The 21,180-nt window shown below is 38.9% G+C and overlaps 5 non-coding genes across 5 annotated transcripts; all 5 read right to left on the reverse strand.

The window, feature by feature from the left end:
- Positions 1–16,713: 16,713 nt before the first annotated feature.
- On the reverse strand, positions 16,714–16,787 carry trnat-agu (transfer RNA threonine (anticodon AGU)). Its single transcript has one exon. It is a non-coding gene; the product is annotated as a tRNA-Thr (tRNA).
- Positions 16,788–17,644: 857 nt separating this feature from the next.
- On the reverse strand, positions 17,645–17,718 carry trnap-ugg (transfer RNA proline (anticodon UGG)). Its single transcript has one exon. It is a non-coding gene; the product is annotated as a tRNA-Arg (tRNA).
- Positions 17,719–19,745: 2,027 nt separating this feature from the next.
- On the reverse strand, positions 19,746–19,818 carry trnat-cgu (transfer RNA threonine (anticodon CGU)). Its single transcript has one exon. It is a non-coding gene; the product is annotated as a tRNA-Thr (tRNA).
- A 103-nt stretch (positions 19,819–19,921) lies between these two features.
- On the reverse strand, positions 19,922–19,995 carry trnat-agu (transfer RNA threonine (anticodon AGU)). Its single transcript has one exon. It is a non-coding gene; the product is annotated as a tRNA-Thr (tRNA).
- A 568-nt stretch (positions 19,996–20,563) lies between these two features.
- On the reverse strand, positions 20,564–20,637 carry trnat-cgu (transfer RNA threonine (anticodon CGU)). The gene has a single exon. It is a non-coding gene; the product is annotated as a tRNA-Thr (tRNA).
- Between the last annotated feature and the right edge of the window lie 543 nt (positions 20,638–21,180).

The following is a 21,180-nucleotide window of genomic DNA, read 5'->3' on the forward strand; positions in this document are numbered from 1 at the left end:
AGGCGGGACATATGTAAAGCTGAGGTGGCTGGTTGCTGAAACCACGCCCACCTTGCTCGACGGTATTGACGGTCATGCCCTTAATTATGCAGAACTTTAAGACTTAATATAATTTCAACAGATGACTTAAAAACATTTACCCCCTCACTGTTGTCATGAAGGGCAAAATTAGCTATACAGACCAAAAATATTTTTTGTACCAGGCTGTAAACACACTTATTTCTGCTGTAAAATTGAGGATTTTAACATGGGTGTCTATGGTTATTGACTCCATTTGAAACCAGTGGCCATTTGATGAATTGCAGTTTAAGTCACTTCCGTATTGGCTGCAGGGAAAAGATCGAACGTTTGCCCCTTGGTTACTTCCCTACTATGTCACACGTGAACCTGTGGGCGGGGCTACAAAAGCAGTCAGTGCCATTCTTCTTTAGAGTCGGTGTTTAAAATAACGACATCGTCATAACTAGGTACATTCCAGAATCTGCCGTTTGCTATTGGCTTGGTGTCAATAACAGCTGATATTTTAGTAACAAGGACGTTTTCAGTTCGTTTAAGTACGATGACCTCATATATAACAAAAGCTTAAATTAAAGGCAGGGTCCATGATCTCTGAAAGCCAGTGTTGACATTTGAAATCACCTAAACAAACATGCCCCTACCCCAATAGAATCTGGACCTTTTTTTGATAGACCCGCCCACACATATACGCAACCCAGACAACGATGTCATTAGGAGTCACGCCCCTTACTGCTAATTGGCTACAAGTGTTGGTAGTCGGCCCGATTTCCTTTTCCAAAGTGTTTTACAAAAATTGTGCACTCTGCATTTAAAATTTATTCCCTAATTCATTGCCCCCTTGATGACATCATCAAATTTTTTTACGGATGTGTTTAATTTGTATACATTGGGAAGGTTTAAAATGATAATTTTCTTTTCTAAATCTTGGGATTTAATGTAAATTATCCACCATCCAAGAGAGTAAGCACTTACTCCTTAAACAACCATTTAACGGAGGTTTTATGGTTATGTGTATAATACTGTAGCACTTTTCACTGCCCTTACGAAAATTAACCATGGTTTTACTACAAAAAAACATGGTTACTACACTTTTACCACCAAAAAAAAAACCCCATTAATTTAATTTTCGTAAGGGTGTTTACCACCATCCCTACAGACACGTGGCACTTCTAGAATAGCTGCAATGGCTTTGGCAGGAAAGATACATGGCAGTCTTCATCATGTGAATAATGATCCATGCTAATTTAAGCAATTACGGTGACCTTTAAGTAAAGGCATATCCAACATTACAATAAGACGCCAATTAGCATAATAGGCAATTATTCTAAATCAAAGATGACAAGGGAAATGAGAATTTTTTCCTCATTTTATCAAAATGTCAAGAAAGCTACATTAAAATAATTTGTTTTATTGGCAAAACTAGGCAGCAATGAGTGAAATTATACTCCGACGTGTCTTAACTTGACATATCATTTGATGATAGAGTGTTTGAGGTTGCTATAAGTCATGAATACAATATCCCAAAGGAAATAACAAAAAACAGGAAAAACAACTGTGACTTCAGTTAAATGCACAACTCTCGGGGGAGATGGGAATGTGATTACATGATTACAACTCAATTGGTAAAGCATTGCGTTAGCACATCAAAGGTCATTCGATTCCCAGGATTCGATTCTCAGGGAACACACATACAATTCTTATAAAATGCATAGCTTAAGTGCAATGCTTTGGAAACAAAAGCTTCTGTCAAATGCATAAATGCAAATTGAAAACTGATAAACTGAGTATTAAAGATGAGCTTTCACCTAGTGTAAACATGTATTCACCTTTTTTTCCCATGTTCCAATGTGAACATTTTAAGTGTTTGCCTTTTTCGAATTTCTTTAGCTCAAATGATGGGTATCTGACATGGGTAATGCCATGGATCAGGGGTTTAATCCCTGATTAAATTAATGCCATCACTGCACTAGAATAGAGATCAATCTATAGTGGATTTTGCTGATACAGGTAAGCAAAGTGGGAAAACACTGTAGGCTGATAATCAATTAATCAGATGGTAGTTTCATTTGTAAATGAATAATACAACTAAAACTTTTTACTAACTTTCCAATCCAGTCAATCTCTACGTTGTCACTTGAGATTTAAAATGTCAGCAAAATGTGTAAATATAAAAAAGTGTGAAATCATCCACTTTTCTTCTGAAACTCTTATTTCTCAAGCCCTCCCCTCCAAACTCTTGCCCTCCATGTACAGGCTACGTTTCATCACCCGATCAATTCCAAATGGTTAAAATAATTCCAGCCTAGATTTTATTTTTCAAATTGTGAACATTAAAGGTGTTATGATCACTGCTTCATGTAGATTGTAAGTGTAAAATCCATTATTCCCCCACATGAAAACACCTGACTGACTCTTAAGAGGCCACTGGGCAGATGATGATGATGGATGAGGAAGGTCTTGTGTGTCAGATGTAATATACGAACTCATCCTCTACAGATGTGAACTGTAAAAGAAGAGACATCCCACTGCCGTGACCTCATTAGCAACTTTTAGATGTGGTTATACTGCTTGTGCTCAGTTATGTATCTTTTTTGATATGTGTATTTATATTTTTGTAGATTAAATTATGCATGAGCTCAGAGATCTTTCTCTAGATTTCCACACATTCCATCAGCCTGCATACCTCTGGATTTAAACGTTGCCTCCTCCTACGCGGCTACCCGGGCTGAAATTAAAGGAATGATTCAGCCAAAATATGAAAAATCTTTTATTATTTACTTATCTTGTACCATATGCTGTTATTTTCTCACTTGTAAATAAAATTATTTAAAGAATATTGCAAATGATAAAGCAGATGTGTGTTTAGTTTATATAAAAATAATTTTTAATAATTTTAATTTTTAATATTTTTTATTTTCCTTCATTATTTATTTACCTTTATATTGTTTTCAACAGACAGTATGCTACACAATATTTTTTGTTGAAAAGACTCCTTACAACAGTAGTACATAAAGGGATGTATACATAGGTCATAAAGGAAAAGTTATGCCATAAGTAGGTTTGACATGATGTCTGGTTGCATCTCAAATGAGAAGTGTCAAGAGATGACAAAAGACCTGAAAGTTTCTGGAAAAAATATTGTGTGTTCTACTAAGAAACATAACACACTCTAACAATTGTTTTTACTAAAGTAAAAAAAAACAGACCTAAATATAGTTTGGGTTAATATTTTTGGGTCAACATTAAATTTAATTTAATTTAAAGGTTCCTGTTTAGTCAAAGGTTTTGGAATGAACTCTTTCCCCGCAATTGACGAGTTATGTCGTCAATTAAAGGCGGAGTCCATGATGTTTGAAAGCCAATGTTGATATTTGAAATCACCTAAACAACCACGCCCCTACCCCAATAGACTCTGGACCTTCTGTTGATAGACCCGCCCCACACATACGCAACCCGGCAAGGATGTCGGTTAGTAGACACGCTCCTTACTGCTGATTGGCTATAAGTGTGTTTTGGTAGTCGGCCCGTCTCCCTTTCCAAAGCGTTTTTCAAACATCGTGGACTCCGCCTTTAAGAGAAAACACTTCCCTGCCAATGACGAGAATTTCCGGTTTTAAACTTTTGTGAAAATCATGAAAAATGCTGCCGCTGGCTGGCAACTGTTTTTAAAAACGCTGGCTGGGAAAGAGTTAAATTGTAGTAACGTTTTTTTTTACAAATTAACACAGATATTTAACTCTTTACCTGCCATTGACGAGTTAATTAACTCCCCAATTAAGAGAACACTTTTTTCAGCAATCCGTATTTCCACTATTATCTGCTAGGTGGCGCTCTTAACCAACTTATAAAACCCAGAAGTATTCCCTTAGGGCAAACATTTTAAACTTCGAGTATGTTTTAAGGATCACTCTGAATCTGATCTCTAACAAAAGACCTTCACAAAAATGCAATTTTCTCAGCTTTTTGGCGTTTTTAAAGAAAAATACCCATATTTGTGATAAAAAGAGAACAAATGAAGGTTGTTTAAAGCCAAGGGTCTGTTCTTTCATTTGATCATTTTTTTCAGTAATAATAGCAGAAATATACATTGACAGAAAAACTTGTCATTGGCAAGGAAGCGCTTTCTCTCTTGATGATGACAGGAAAGAGTTAAAGGTACAGTATGGTTTTTAGTGACATTTAGCAGTGAGATTGCGAATTGCAACTAACCTCAATTTCGAAATGCAATGAGAAGCTACAGTAGCTGCCACAGGACAAACGTCATCGTCTGAGTCAACGTATGGACTAAACATACTCTGATTGACAGTTTGTCCATTAAGGAAAGAATTTCTCAACTTTGGTCCTCGAGATCCACTTTACTGCAGAGTTTTGTTCTAACCCTGATCACCGGCCTGCAATTTTTTGGTATTCCTGAAGAACTTGATTATCTTGCTCACGTGTGTTCGATCAGGGCTGGAGTTAAACCTTGCAGGAAAGTGGATCTCGAGGGCCAGAGTTGAGATCCTCTGGTTTAGGGCCACTGTAGAAACATGACGGGGACTTCCATGTCAGGAGACCCGATGTGTATGTGGATATAAACGTCTCAGGTATTAAAAACAATACAACTCATTATCTGAGGTCTTTATACACCACTGATAATATATTGTATATAATGTATATTAGATTGCATTTCTTTCAAAGAGATTCTTCTAAAAGCCCCACATTGCTTTTTTAAATAAATCAATTTGAATTTTACATCTGCAACAATGCATAGAAATATGTAGTGGTATCAAACCCCCTGCTTTGTAACATCATGAGCATCAATACATAATGATTCCTTACATTTGGTTGACCTAAATCTTCAAATAAAACAATGCGTTTACTTTGTCTAGTAATGTTAGTGGACAAACCGCACTGTCATCCTCAAAACAGCACACACTGCGGCTTCCAACAGTTCACAGTCTGTTTTTGGAAAAGTACAAGTGTATTCCCTTGCTCTTCCCTGAACCCCAGGCTTTTGTAGAGAAAAGACAGAAGCTTTTTCATCTTGGACACGTAATGACTTTCAGCCAGGCGGAAGCAAATGAGAGAGGAAGAGAAAGAAAGCGAGGGGAAGAGAGAGATAATGCGAAAGGTTGAGGTGGACTGCCACAGGGAGATGACGGGTCATTGATCATACACTGAGCTCAGAGAAGAAGCGTCTCTCAGGAGACAGAACTAAATAAACATTTTCCGGGACGAGAGTGGTTAAAATCTGCAGTCCCAAAGCAGCTGGTTTTGTGAATGGCACGGGAGGAGGATGAAGTTACAACACTAGGGATGAGAGACGAGAAGAGAAGGTGGGACATGTCTCATGTCATAAAGACTGTGGTGAGGTGAGCCAGAGAGCATTGCAGGCTAAATATTTTTGTGTTTGCCTGAGGGATATAGTGGCTTCATCGAATCTCACACATGTCTGTTTGCTATTCAGACCTATTGCACAAACATAGCTGCTAAAGTAAGACTGTGGCTTAACCAACTAGCAGTTAGTAAGGGCTAATCAGTCTTACTTTTCACATCCAAATTGGACCATTTTACCTTTTATGTAGCCTCTTATGAAATGGCTGAAATTCCATTTTTATTTTTACCGTATTTGTTCCTTAGGCATTGTTCAATAAGCATGACACCCAAATATATCATTTTAAATCATTAATTGAAAAGTGTAAGTTGAACGAATGTCCGGTAGTGAACTAATTGTTTACAGTATTTATATCGTAATTCGGTCAGAAACGTCAAGATTGTGAGGCAAACAAATCGTTTTGGATTAAAAGGCTTGGATATTCCATTTCATTGTACTTTTGGGGATTTATGAACAATTTGTTTTGGACAATTTCACCGAAGCGGATAAAGGGAAGATTTTGAAGGTAAGTAAATATTCTAAATCGGCACCCCGGTTCAGGTAACTAACAACTAGATTACAGTTTTATGACTGCTATAAATCATATGCTTTGTGTGTATGCTTAACTCTTTCGCCACCAGCATTTTTCATGATTTTCACAAAAGTTTAACCCTCAGAAACCTAATCAATCGTCGACGATTGAAAACGGCATCTCTGATTCATATTTAAATAATTTAATAACCGTAAAACGTAGTTTCTTACCGTTTTTTTTCTGCTAATAGCTGAGAAGTTAGCCATCATGAGGATATATTGGTGTCTTTCTAGCTTTTACAGAAGGTTTTTTTATCCAGCCTGAAACTTGTCCCTCTTTTCGGAGTTGTTCAGCAATGCATCCAAACTCTTACATCCTAGATGTATCCACTTGATGTCCATAATTTATCGATTTTTCTATCGGGTTTACCGCTAGCTAAATGCTACAATGTCCACTGATGCTTTCTGTTTGTGTGCGTCATCACGCATGTGTGCGTCATCACGCATGTGGCTTGAGGCTTGGCATCAATAAATGTCATGAAAACGCCTAGACTTTTTTTGTAAAAATGTAAATAATTTTTGATCTGTATAATTTATAATGTTCATTTCTGTGCTCAAGGACTCCAAAGACATGAGACAACTGTTTTACAGAGGAAAAATGCTTAGGCTTATTATTTTGTGTGTGATTACAATAAACATATAATTGATTTAATTTTTGTTTTATTTTTTTATTTGTCTTTATGGTCCCATAACTTATTTTACATTCATGTGACATCAATACGACACACATATTCTGACAGTCCAACTTGTCCTGAAAAAAAAGATGTTTGTAGATTGTCTGTGCACTACAGGGTTGATGTTTTACAAGCTTTTTAAGAAAATAAAACCAGACAGACAATACATTGTAAAAATGACCTTAGGGCTCTTAGGGTTAATGCCTTCCAGAAAATGCTCCATTTTAAATATATAAACATGAATTAAAAGAACAGACGCTCTGCTTTCAAACAAAAAATCAGTTTCATCCGCTTCATGTGTTCTGTTTTTATCGCCTCTCAAATATGTGTAGGATTCATCAAAAACACCAAATTTTGAGCAAAAGATGAGATAATTCCATTTTTGTGAAGGACTTTTGATAGAGATCAGATGCAGAGGGATCTTTAAAACATACACGGACATACAGCTGTTTGCCCTAGGGCAATACTTCCGGGTTTTATAAGTTGCGCCACCTGGTGGATAATAGCGGTATTGCAGATTGACGAGATAACTCGTCAATGGCGGGAAAAGAGTTAATGGAATCCTGAGAGTCTAAGCTTTCAAACGATGTGCCTCATTACTGTATATTTCAAAGATTTAATGCAACGTTACAATGACGTTTATGCAGCCTCACGTCCAATGGAGGGGGTGTGCCGTGTATGGCACAGTGATCCTTATCAGGTTAACTGGCTTTATAAAGCCTTGAAGAAAACATTTGATGACTAAATTGTTAGACTAGTCCAAGCAGTTTACGCAACTGGCCGCAGATCAGGGCTATTCCTCTCCTTAGTGCATAGCACATGAAAGCCCACTTGCCTGAGAAAAAGTCCTTGAGGTGCTTTTTTGCAAACTGGTTACCATTGCAATAGCCAGAAAACACTTTGAGGGGATCCTACTGAAGAATCAGAACCAACTGCAGTGGGAGAAAAAGCACCAAAAGCACATTGCTCAGTTAAGTACAGCTCCATGAATTCTTGCCTGGCTGTCGAACCTCTCTTCACACAGTGATCTATGCTTGCTGTCTCTCCTCATCTTTCAGAAGCCATTTTTTTTTACAAGGTATTTGTTTCAGATGTAAGTTTATCCATTAGCCAGACCGAACAAACATAGACAGGAAGTTAACTTCGGGCCAGGCATGGTATCGTGAAAACACACATGAAAACAAAACTTTGACATTTATAACCTCACAATATATGATTGAGTGGTTTGTTATCAGTTATAGCAATTGTATTTATGAAATAACAGAGCGATGGATGGATGTCTCAACTGAAGAATCAGAACCAAGTGCAGTGGGAGAAAAAGCACCAAACACATTGCTCGGTTAACTACAACTCCATGAATTCTTGCCTGGCTCCGAACCTCTCTTCACACAGTTATGCATGCTCACTGTCTCCCCTTGTCTTTAAGAAACCAAAACATTTTTATTTTCAACTTGGTATTTGTTTCGGATGTAAGTTTATGCATTAGCCAGAGTGAACAAACATAGACAGGAAGTTAACTTCGGGCCAGGCATGTAATCGTGAAAACGCGCATGCGTCTAATGATATCTGTTATAGGATTTGTGGTTACCCTTATATAAGCAACAAAAACAAAATATTGTTTGTTAGTGTTCGCCTCAACAGCTTGTGTGGATGACGCACGTCCTGAAATATAGGCAGACATTCTGTATGATAAAAAGACACCGCACAGCTGTTTTGCAGCTCCCCTGTCTCCCTTAAACAGAAAATACATAAATCCTATTTTGAATCTCATCAATGTCAAAACACAGAAAGAAGAAAAATCTTACTTATTCCCAGGTTTGTATTCTTCGAGCTGCTCGGAGGCGTTGCAAATACGGACAAGAAGTGCAGAGACTTAAAGGGACTTTGACTCTGTCTGGATGCTGGGAAAACAAAGTAATGTTTATAGAAATGCACAGACTCAATGCTGGCTTTTTATGAGAAATCAACCTGTACATATGGCTTTTAGTTGTCTTTGTAGATTAGATGGTAAAGTTTGGTTCTATTACACTAAAAAGTTTGCAGGATGCTAAAACTAATGTGCATTGTAAAGTATTAGCACACAGGATTCTAATGCTGCAGTAAATACATTTTACCACGGTGTAAAATTCTGCAACTAATAAGTAAAATAAACCTCTAGGGTGATGTTTATGTTCTGCAACGCGGCAGTAATTCTTGGCACACATGGCAACCAAATTCTGAGCTCCAACCAATTTATGCAAAACTGTTAAAATCCCGTTGCCCATGAGATCTGTTCTGCCGAGCTTTACGGTTAACTGAGGCAAACATTTTGGTCCTGAAATTGGAGATCCCTTGTGCTAAGCTAAATGAATACCAAATTGTTAATGGTTAGTTACAGAGAAAAAAGTTGCTTTAGCACTGCACGTACTGAAACATTTTTAATGATTACATTTTTCCTTTTGGTTAAGCAAATGCGCTTTAGTGAAATTCAACTATCTCTGTTTGGCCACTTCATCAGGAAAAAATATAACAGGTACACTTTAACTAGCCGATTAGGACCATAGTCTGCACTTTTGCATCATTGTATTATTCCCTAAACTCCACTAATAATGTTAGTAGGTGTTTCATGCACTGAAAAGAGTTGAAATTTAATCATAAATATATTCTGCACTCTCTCGGACACTTAAAACAAGCTGCTAAATACAGAATAGATATTGCTATGTGGAATGTTCATACATTTTCTTTGTGATGTCTATGTTATGATGATGACCACATGCCATTTTTGCACAGGTACACTGTTCAAAGTGCTTTGCATTGTGAATAAAAGCAGGCTTACTGTGAATGAGAAGCAATCTATGGTGAACTTCAATGCATATAAAGAAAAAAAGGCAACAGCTTTTTAAATAAGCCTGCTGTAGCAGTAAAACCAGTGCATTTAGCCGTCGGGTATGTTGGACTGCGGTGGTTAGAGCGATTAAAATGCAGATTTTTGCAGTGAAATACAGCACATTAAAGTGACTCAGCTGGTAAATGAATTGGCCCCTGAACCTCACAAATCACATGCATAATACAAGTTACACCATCATGTTAAATGCAAAATAAGAATGTTGTAGGATATTACATCACATCACAGTCTGTACTTCAAATTCACTACAGAACTTTTCTTCCTACCCTTCACAGCGATTCTCATCCTGCTCAATCTATCGTATCCTTTGTGAAGTGTGTGAAAAGATAGTGCTTTGGATGTAGAGAATAGCCCGACTGTCAGAGCACCTGTCTCTTCAATGATATCTCCTGCCAGCTGGCAATGCAACGGCCCGTTGAGTTTGTATGCCTAGAAGCCGGACTGATACGGCTTGCATCTGGAAATTAACTGCGCTCAACAGAAGTGTAACATTCACAACTTTTTTTGACACGTGGCTCTTTTATCACATTGCTTCGGGGAGTTAATTGGCTTTGTGTGTTCTTTCAGGCTTTGTAATTGTTTTTTGAGTTCATTTTTAACTTAAAACAGTCTGATCCTGATGTGAGTTTGATGACATTATTTCTATTCATATGCTGAATTTTATGTGAACTATCAGACTAATTTACTGGTCTTATAGTAGTGCTTTATAATAACTTTCCAGTTAAACATCTTACTTTGTGAAATTACTGCTCACAGCAGAGATGGTATCATTACATTGTTAAGTAAAAATTTCAATCATCTCCGGATTTTCCCACCCAAAGAGCGTGTAAGGAAACATTTGGTCCTATCACTGAAAGCGCTGTACACCAGCTGGTCAATGGAGTATTAGATTAAATGTTGCCAGATCCTCCAATCACTTTAACTCTTCAGTTATAGGGAAAATAGTGGGATTTAATCTGTCAGTTGTCTTCTAGTCTTCCAAAAACTGATGAAAAGTATGATGAAGAGCTATTCATCTTGAAATCTCACCTTTGGTGACAGCATAAAAATAAAATAATTTTCTATTTTTGAAGCTGTGTTGTTCCAAATTTTTCTTGTCACATATCAGATATTCATTTAAAAAACATAAATTAGAACCCATTAACACAGGATCAGTGGCGGCTGGGCAAAAGGGTGCACTTGGGCGCCACCCCCTTAAAGTTGGCCTGAAAAGAAAGCTACTTAACATGTAACCAAAGGTATGTTGTATAGGACTTGGGGTTGATATCCCTTAACTCTTTCCCCGCCATTGACGAGATATCTCGTCAATCAAGAGAAAACGCTTCCCCGCCAATGACGAGTATTTCTGTCTTTCCGCAATACCCCTATTATCCACTAAGTGGCGCCCTTCCGCAACTTTTTAAACCCGGAAGTATTGCCCTCTGGCAAGCTGCTGCATGTTCGTGTCTGTTTTAAAGATCGCTCTGAATGGGATCTCTATGAAAAGTCGGTCACAAAAATGGAATTATCTCTGCTTTTTGCTCAAAATGTGATGTTTTTGCAGAAACCTACCCATATTCAAAAGCTGATTACAAAAGAACTACTCAAGGTAGGATGAAACGGTTTTTTTTTGTTTGTAAGCAGAGGGTCTGTTCTTTCATTTGGTATATTGTATGTTTATATATTTGAAGAAGAACATTTTCTGGAAGGCATTAAACTTTGGTGAAAATCATGAAAAATGCTGGCGCTGGCTGGCAACTTTTTTTTTAAAATGCTGGCGGTGAAAGAGTTAATGCATACTTGAGGCACCAATGAGACTCTGTGGGATGGTCAATTAAGTGACCCTCTGCCACACTACTCCTCAGCCCTTCCATCTCCTGAGGTTGCTTCTTTCTTGCATAAACCCTTGACATGACCTAACCTCAATCTCTAATGCCACAATCTCACCACAACCCGACCATACACGCCAACCCATTTGACTAAGGCCAGAAGCCCCACTGTCATTGTTAATGCAGGTTCAGTGGCAAACGGTTCTGTATGGCATACAATTTACACAAGACCAAAATAAAACGCCAAAATCTCACCGCAACCCAACCATCACGCAAACCCGTTTGTCTAAGGCAGTGTTTCCCAACCCTGGTCCTCGGGCACCCCCTCCCAGAAAGTTTTAGATGTCTCCTTATTTAACACACCTGATTTAACTCCTCAGCTTGTTAGGGAGACATGTTTACCATTTTGGAAGGAGGCTGATAAGTTGAATCAGGTGTTTTAAATAAGGAGACATCTAAAACTTTCTGGGAGGGGGTGCCCGAGGACCAGGATTGGGAAACACTGGTCTAAGGCCAGAGGCCCCACTGTCGTCGTTAATGCAGGTTCAGTGGCAAACGGTGGCTAACTACCGCAATTACCCAACAACACCGATCTATTGTATAGGACTTGATATCCCTTAATACTTACCTGAGGCATTGTTGAGACACTGTGGGATGGTCAATTAAGTGATGGCACCCTTTGGGTTGTCAAGTGGGCACCCTCCTTCCTGGATGTTTCCCAGGAAGGAGGGTGGTGATGGCACAGTGGGTAAGACACACGCCTTTGGAGTGAGCAGTGGCGGTTCTAGACAAATTTCACTAGGGGGGCCAAGTAGGGGCCAGTGTTTTACCAGAGGGGCACATAAAAAAACGGCAAGAAATTATATTTAAAGATTATAGGGGCGGTTACAGGAATTATTTTAAGACAGGACTAGGCCTTAGTTTAATTAGGAAATATAACTAGATTTAACAAACATGCCTTACTAAATACATTACTTGTGTGCATTTTGAAGCAAAACAAAGGGCACTGGTGTATTTTAAAATATGGCATTGCAAGTTGTTTTCAGTTTGGACAGCTCTTACATTTATTTTAGACTAGGACTAGTCTAATCCCTTTCCGGGAAACTGCCCCGTAAATGTTATTTTACTTTACAATCATATAAATATGTATTTAATACAAGAGTGAGTGCAGGTGCAAAAGGGGAGCTGGGCTCTTTTCTAAAGCCCCCTGTTGTGTCGAAGTCTGTTCCCCCTATGTTCCCCCTATTTTTCCCTTCAGTGTAGTGTTTTTCTGGCGTTTTTATCATGTTATAGGTTTTATTATTTATATATTTAAAGTTTTAATGGCTACTGAGATGTATATGTGTGCATTTCTGTAATGTATCTGTATTGTTCTTAATGGTAAGTCAATTATTTTTACAGTATGAATCATATTATATGTATAATATTTATTTAATTATGTATGCAAACATTACATTTTTAAAACAACCAGTAAAGGAAAAAAAAGAAAAAGAAAGGCTATATTTTAAAAGAAATACCCTAATAGAAAACTGTCAAATGTATGAAATATTTAATAAATTGTATTATAAAATACATGATATTATGCCTTTTTAGTATAACCAATTCAAATCTTTAATCTTTCTAAATGTAACGTGATGAAAACGCTATAAAAGCACTAACACTAAAGGGAAACATAGGGGGAACTGAGTTCGACACAACACCCCCAACCGAAAATCATGCGAGCCTACTCAATAAACTTTATGAAATGCAAACTTTTATAAAGACAAACGTTTGTTTTAGTTTACATATAAACACACATTGTTAGGGACCACAATCTAATCAGTATTTAAAATAATATTTATTTTAAATTGTAAAATTTTTTTACATTACACATTTAATTATATTCCTCCAATTTTATGCACGTATATGTAAGAGCATAATTACAGCGCTTTTTACAATGTGTAAACTTTATGAAAGAGATGTTGGTTTTGCTGGTTGTTGATGAGTAACAGCTGTGAATGATCACCGCGCTTAAGCAGCCACGTCACAGGGGAACAAGTGAACAGTGTCCCAATGTCAAGTGAGCTAGAGTCCTTACCAGTGCCCAAACCTGGATACACATTCTCAACATCGGGAAATTGGGAACAAATTGAGACACTCGCTGAGCAGCACCCAGCACCCGCAGCCAGCTACAGTGGTTGGGTGCGCCGCTCTAATTTGCCCGTTAAGAACGTTGTGCGTCGGATTAGTTCCGCTTTTGGCGCATCCCAGGTTCACACTCTAGGTTCCATCAACTCACTTGAAGACCCAGGCAGAGTCTTTTCTCTTGACCCACAGCCAATGGCTTTCCTTTTCCGCAGCCGCGGAGAGGTCTTTGACTTAGTCAAAGTTTGATTTAGTTATACTATTTCACTGTTAGTAATATGATAATTAATTAAAAAAAATCAAAACTGTATTTTGTTGTGTGTTTGTGTCGTGTGTGTCTGGGGTCACCCAAACAAGTGTGTATGTAGGTCAGTAAATTTGTTAAAAACATGTGACTTGAGGCTGGCCTCGGGGCGCAGCTCTGTGCACCCAAACCCCTTCCACTTATATTGTAAGTGAATCAATATTGTTTTTTATGTATTTGACCTCATGTGATTGGACCATTCTCAGAGTCTCATAACCGCATTGCAGATTGTCATATAACTGCTTGTTACAGTACTGATCAGTGGAAGCAAGTTAAGTATCTTGAGAAAAAAAACTACTATTTTATCCTTGATAAATCACCCTTTACAAGGCATTCAGTTAAAGAATAAATAAAGGATTAAGGAGATTGGAACCAGAAGTCAACAGATCGCAGTCGATCTTACACTGTGAACAGAGTTGGCTAGTTGGATGCTAAAGTGATGCATTTTATTGTTTTTCCAGTTTATGAGTGAGTGAGTAAGTGGGTGGGTGGTTGGTTGGTTAGATTAAATGTTAAACTATATTTTATGGCGTAATAGCACTTTTGGGAGTACTTCGACTCGCCTGAAAAGTTTGCTCCCCTTCTCCCTATCGTATACTCCCAAGTCGAAGTACTCCCAAAAGTGCTATTACGCCATAAAATGTAGCTCCTCTTTTTAATCCGCTTAGAAAAGCGATACGTTTATTTTGTACCACCAAACTTGCTCGTATAACTACTCGTCTTAAATAGGAAAAACGTTGATGTGTTTGGTCACTTCTAACTTTATCTCTAAATGGTACCATTGAATGAATGGGGCTAAGCTAAATGCTATCGAAGCGTCGCAGCGTGCTCCAGCGCTTACGTGCACGCACACAGATGATAGAGGGATGTATCAACAATTCTTAGTTAAGGTAATAACATATTTTAATATTGAAAATGAGTAGACTATTCCTTTAAAAAAGCATGTGTGTTTGAATGATTACCTTGATTATTTCATTACTGATAATAAACCCACATTATACTCAAATTTACAGATTCATAGTACATTTATTTCATGCTTAAACAGTTGACTTAAACAGCAACATTTTCAGCAATTTAGCTAAGCAGTAATGATACATCGTTACCTAATAAATGTCTATTTACAGTGCTCCATTACTACAGTAAAAGTTTGATTTTTAGTTTGTTTGTGCCCCCCAGTACCACAGAAAATGACTTTTCAAAAAGAAAAAAAGTTCAAGGACATAACTAGTCCCCACAATTTCCCATTTTAGTCCGCACAATTACCCATTTAATCCCACCGGCCACAATAGTGACTGTAAAGGTTTACATTTATAAAGCTTTAAAAATGTTACTGAATGTTGTTTTAGTCACTGTTCCTTATGGATAGTGCAGATTGTCATGTGACCAGAGCAGTTTACTTCCTGTTTGTACCATGAGAAGATACTGTATTAGGTGTGTTCGACTGATCAGTGGCTGACTTGAAGCAGTGCATGCCGGTTCGAAATTTAGTTTGAGCTGGCGCTGAGGGCATGTGAATGTGACGTATGGTTTTAAAGTACCACGAGAGCATTTTGAGTTCATGTGCCTCTCCAAAGCAGCTGCACAGAGTTCTGATGATGACACAGCTCACGTGCGTTTCATGTTTAATCCAACCTTCAGTTCCAATAATAAACATTATATATTCATGTTTTTATAACAGGTAAAACTCATTAATATACCTGGATATGGTATATTGTTTCATGATATAAAATAAAAATGAAGAAAAAGACCAAACTCTATTGGCATTTTGAAATCTAGGCTTATGTTTCCTGTTATTTTTGGCCATACAGTATAAACACCTAAACTAAAAACAACTAAAATAATTAATATAAAGGGATTCTTGTTTCACCTTTTATTAAAAGATTTGTTTTTAAAAAATTCACAATTCTAATATACTTCATTTATGATTGGCACTTTAACCAGCTAAGCCACGGTGCACAAACAAGGAAAGATTACGGAGTTAAGTCCTATCAGTAAAGGCTTTAGGCTTAAAGGTGTCCAAAAACTGGAATGGTCCATTAGCAGGAACACTAGAATGTTTTGCCCAACGTCCAAGTCCTTTCTCTGAAAATATAAAGCTGTTGTAATAAGCTTGAATTATCAGGATTTAGCACATATCAACTGAGAAAGAGGCAGAAAGAGACCATATCTGGCCACAGACACCGCTTGGATTCACACCCAGGATCTCCTGTTTACTAGACAGGCACTTAACCAACCAAGCCACAGCCCCAACCTGCATCTCCTGATTGTGGAAGGAAGAGTCAAAGTATGAACAGATAAAACTCTCAAAAAGAGCTTGGCACAGAGTATAGGCACCACTGGGATTCTAACCCAGGACCTCCTGACAGGCACTTTAACCAACTAAGCCACAGCGCCTTGTGTTACTTGTGATTTGTGGGAGGGTTAGTCAGAGTGTGAACAGATACAAGAATCTGAAAAGAAAACTATTGACTGGGGAATAAAGATAGAACGCACTGCTGGGATTTGAACGCACGATCTCCTATTTATAAGACAGGCACTTTGACCAGCTAAGCCACGGCACAAAAACAGGGAAAGGAATTGAAGTTAAGTCCTATCAGTAAAGGCTTTAGGCTTAAGGGTGTCCAAAAACTGAAATCATCCGTTAGCAGGAACACTAGGTAGTTTTGCCCATCATCCAGGTCCTCTGAAAATATACAGCTGTAATTATAAACCTGAATTATCAGGACGTAGGACAACTCAACTGATAAAGAGGCATAAAGGACACCATATCTGGCCACAGGCACTGCTGGGATTCAAACCCAGGATCTCCAGTTTACTAGACAGGCACTTTAACCAAACTAACCCACAGCTCACAGTCTCTGCTTGACAGGAGGGTGAGTCAGAGTGTGAAGAAATACAACAATCTGAAGTGAAAACCATTGAGAGGGTGCTAAAGACCACAGTCATTTGATCAAAGGCACTGCTGGGATTTGAACCCAGGATCTCCTGTTTACGAGACAGGCGCTTTAACCAACTTAGCCACAGCGCCAACCCGCATCTTAAGATTGTGAAAGAAAGGGTCAAAGTATGAACAGATATAACAATGTGGAAAAAAAACCCTTGCAATTTTAGAAAGTAGAATTGAGAAACCTCAATGCTCTGATGATCCTGCTCAATGTTCTTTTAATATAGACAAGTACAAAAAGGCCAAAAATCCTTGTTGACATTATGAAGCCCAAAGACTATATCCATTAAGGGGAGGTACCAATGGAATTTGGACCCAGGACCTCCTGTTTACGAGACAGGCACTTTAACCAACTAAGCCACAACGCCCTGCGTTACTTGTGATTTGTGGGAGGGTTAGTCAGAGTGTGAACAGATACAACAATCTAAAAAGAAAACTATTGAGTGGGGGCTAAAGACCACAACTATTGATAGAACGCACTGCTGGGATTTGAACGCAAGACCTCCTATTTATAAGGCAGGCACTTTGACCAGCTAAGCCACGGCACCAAAACAGGGAAAGGAATTGAAGTTAAGTCCTATCAGTAAAGGCTTTAGGCTTAAGGGGGTCCAAAAACTAAAATGATCCGTTAGCAGGAACACTATGAAGTTTTGCCCATCGTCCAGGTCCTCTGAAAATATACAGCTGTAATTATAAGCCTGAATTATCAGGATATAGGACATATCAACTGAGAAAGAGGCATAATAGACACCATATCTGGCCACAGGCACTGCTGGGATTCAAACCCAGAATCTCCAGTTTACTAGACAGGCACTTTAACCAAACTAATCCACAGCTCATAGTCTCTGCTTTAGAGGAGGGTGAGTCAGAGTGTGAAGAAATACAACAATCTGAAGTGAAAACCATTGAGAGGGTGCTAAAGACCACAGTCATTTGATCAAAGGCACTGCTGGGATTTGAACCCAGGATCTCCTGTTTAGGAGACAGGCACTTTAACCAACTAAGCCACCGTGCCAACCTGTATCTATGGATTGTGGAAGAAAGGGTCAAAGTAGGAACAGATATAACAATGTAAAAAAAACATTGAGCAGGATCATCACAGCATTGAGGTTTCTTGATTCTACATTCTAAAATTGCAAGGGTTTCTTTTAATATAGACAAGTACAAAGGCCAAAAATCCGTGTTGACGACATGGCTTTTATGAAGCCCAAAAACTATATCCATTAACAAGAGGTACCAATGGGATTTGGACCTATGACCTCTTGTTTACAAGACAGGCACTTTAACCAACTAAGCCACAGTGCCCTGTTTTAACTGCGATTTGTGGGTGGGTTAGTCAGAGTGTGAACAGATACAACAATCTAAAAAGAAAACTATTGAGTGGGGGCTTAAGACCACAACCATTGATAGAACGCACTGCTGGGATTTGAACGCAAGATCTCCTATTTATAAGACAAACACTTTGACCAGCTAAGCCACAGCACCAAAACAGGGAAAGGAATTGAAGTTAAGTCCTATCAGTAAAGGCTTTAGGCTTAAGGGTGTCCAAAAACTGAAATGATCCGTTAGCAGGAACACTAGGAAGTTTTGCCCATCATCCAGGTCCTCTGAAAATATACAGCTGTAATTATAAGGACGTAGGACATATCAACTGAGAAAGAGGCATACCATATCTGGCCACAGGCACTGCTGGGATTCAAACCCAGGATCTCCAGTTTACTACACAGGCACTTTAACCAACTAAGCCACAGCTCATAGTCTATGCTTTGCAGGAGGGTGAGTCAGAGTGTGAAGAAATACAACAATCTGAAGTGAAAACCATTGAGAGGGTGCTAAAGACCACAGTCATTTGATCAAAGGCACTGCTGGGATTTGAACACAGGATCTCCTGTTTACTAGACAGGCGCTTTAACCAACTAAGCCACAGCGCCAACCTGCATCTTAAGATTGTGAAAGAAAGGGTCAAAGTATGAACAGATATAACAATGTGGAAAAAAACATTGAGCAGGATCATCAGAGCATTGAGGTTTCTCAATTCTACTTTCTAAAATTGCAAGGGTTTCTTTTAATATAGACAAGTACAAAAAGGCCAAAAATCCTTGTTGACATTATGAAGCCCAAAGACTATATCCATTAAGGGGAGGTACCAATGGAATTGGACCCAGGACCTCCTATTTACGAGACAGGCACTTTAACCAACTAAGCCACAGCGCCTTGTGTTACTTGTGATTTGTGGGAGGGTTAGTCAGAGTGTGAACAGATACAACAATCTAAAAAGAAAACTATTGAGTGGGGGCTAAAGACCACAACCATTGATAGAACGCACTGCTGGGATTTGATCCGTTAGCAGGAACACTAGGAAGTTTTGCCCATCATCCAGGTCCTCTGAAAATATACAGCTGTAATTATAAGCCTGAATTATCAGGACGTAGGACAAATCAACTGAGAAAGAGGCATAATAGACACCACATCTGGCCACAGGCACTGCTGGGATTCAAATGCCAACCTGCATCTTAAGATTGTGAAAGAAAGGGTCAAAGTACATTGAGCAGGATCATCAGAGCATTGAGGTTTCTCAATTCTACTTTCTAAAATTGCAAGGGTTTCTTTTATTATAGACAAGTACAAAAAGGCCAAAAATCCTTGTTGACATTATGAAGCCCAAAGACTATATCCATTAAGGGGAGGTACCAATGGAATTTGGACCCAGGACCTCCTGTTTACGAGACAGGCACTTTAACCAACTAAGCCACAGCGCCTTGTGTTACTTGTGATTTGTGGGAGGGTTAGTCAGAGTGTGAACAGATACAACAATCTAAAAAGAAAACTATTGAGTGGGGGCTAAAGACCACAACTATTGATGGAACGCACTGCTGGGATTCAAACCCAGGATCTCCAGTTTACTAGACAGGCACTTTAACCAAACTAATCCACAGCTCATAGTCTCTGCTTTGCAGGAGGGTGAGTCAGAGTGTGAAGAAATACAACAATCTGAAGTGAAAACCATTGAGAGGGTGCTAAAGACAACAGTCATTTGATCAAAGGCACTGCTGGGATTCGAACCCAGGATCTCCTGTTTACGAGACAGGCACTTTAACCAACTAAGCCACAGCTCACAGTCTCTGCTTGGCAGGAGGGTGAGTCAGAGTGTGAAGAAACACAACAATCTGAAGTGAAAACCATTGAGAAGGTGCTAAAGACCACAGTCATTTGATCAAAGGCACTGCTGGGATTTGAACCCAGGATCTCCTGTTTACTAGACAGGCGCTTTAACCAACTAAGCCACAGCGCCTACCATCGCATATGATTTGTGGAAGGGTGACTCAGAGTGTGGAGAAATACAACAATCTGAAGTGAAAACCATTGAGAGGGTGCTAAAGACCACAGTCATTTGATCAAAGGCACTGCTGGGATTTGAACCCTGGATCTCCTGTTTACTAGACAGGCGCTTTAACCAACTAAGCCATAGCGCCAACCTATATCTTAAGATTGTGAAAGAAAGGGTCAAAGTATGAACAGATATAACAATGTGGAAAAAAAACATTGAGCAGGATCATCACAGCATTGAGGGTTCTCAATTCTACATTCTAAAATTGCAAGGGTTTCTTTTAATATAGACAAGTACAAAAAGTTCAAAAATCCGTGTTGACATTATGAAGCCCAAAGACTATATCCATTAAGGGGAGGTACCAATGGAATTTGGACCCAGGATCTCCAGTTTACTAGACAGGCAATTTAACCAAACTAATCCACAGCTCATTGTCTCTGCTTTGTAGGAGGATGAGTCAGAGTGTGAAGAGATACAACGATTGAAGGTAAAACCCACTTAGTGGGGGCTAAAGTCCACAACTAATGATAAAAGGCACTGCTGGGATTCGTACCCAGGATCTCCTGTTTACGAGACAGGCACTTTAACCAACTAAGCCACAGCGCCTCCCATTGCCTATGACTTGTGGAAGGGTGACTCAGAGTGTGAAGAAATACAACAATCTGAAAAGAAAACTATTGAGTGGGGGCTAAAGACTACAACCATTGATAAAACCCACTGCTGGGTTTTGAATTCAGGATCTCCTGTTTATAAGCCAAGCACTTTGACCAGCTAAGCCATGGTGCCCAAACAGGAAAAGATTATGGAGTTAAGTTCTATCAGTAAAGGCTTTAGGCTTAAGGGTGTCCAAAAACTGGAATGGTCCGTTAGCAGGAACACTAGGAAGTTTTGCCCATCGTCCAGGTCCTTTCTCTGAAAGGATTTCTCTGAAAGGCTTTTAACTCTTTCCCCGCCATTCACGAGATATCTCGTCAATCAAGAGAAAACGCTTCCCCGCCAATGAGGGGTATTTCCGTCTTTCCGACATACCGCTATTTTCCACTAGGTGGCGCCCTTCCACAACTTTTTAAAACCGGAAGTATTGCCCTATGGCAAGCGGCTGCATGTCTGTGTCTGTTTTAAAGATCGCTCTGAATGGGATCTCTATGA

This window comes from Misgurnus anguillicaudatus, chromosome 16 (assembly GCF_027580225.2).
Source record: "Misgurnus anguillicaudatus chromosome 16, ASM2758022v2, whole genome shotgun sequence".
Taxonomy (NCBI): Eukaryota; Metazoa; Chordata; class Actinopteri; order Cypriniformes; family Cobitidae; genus Misgurnus; species Misgurnus anguillicaudatus.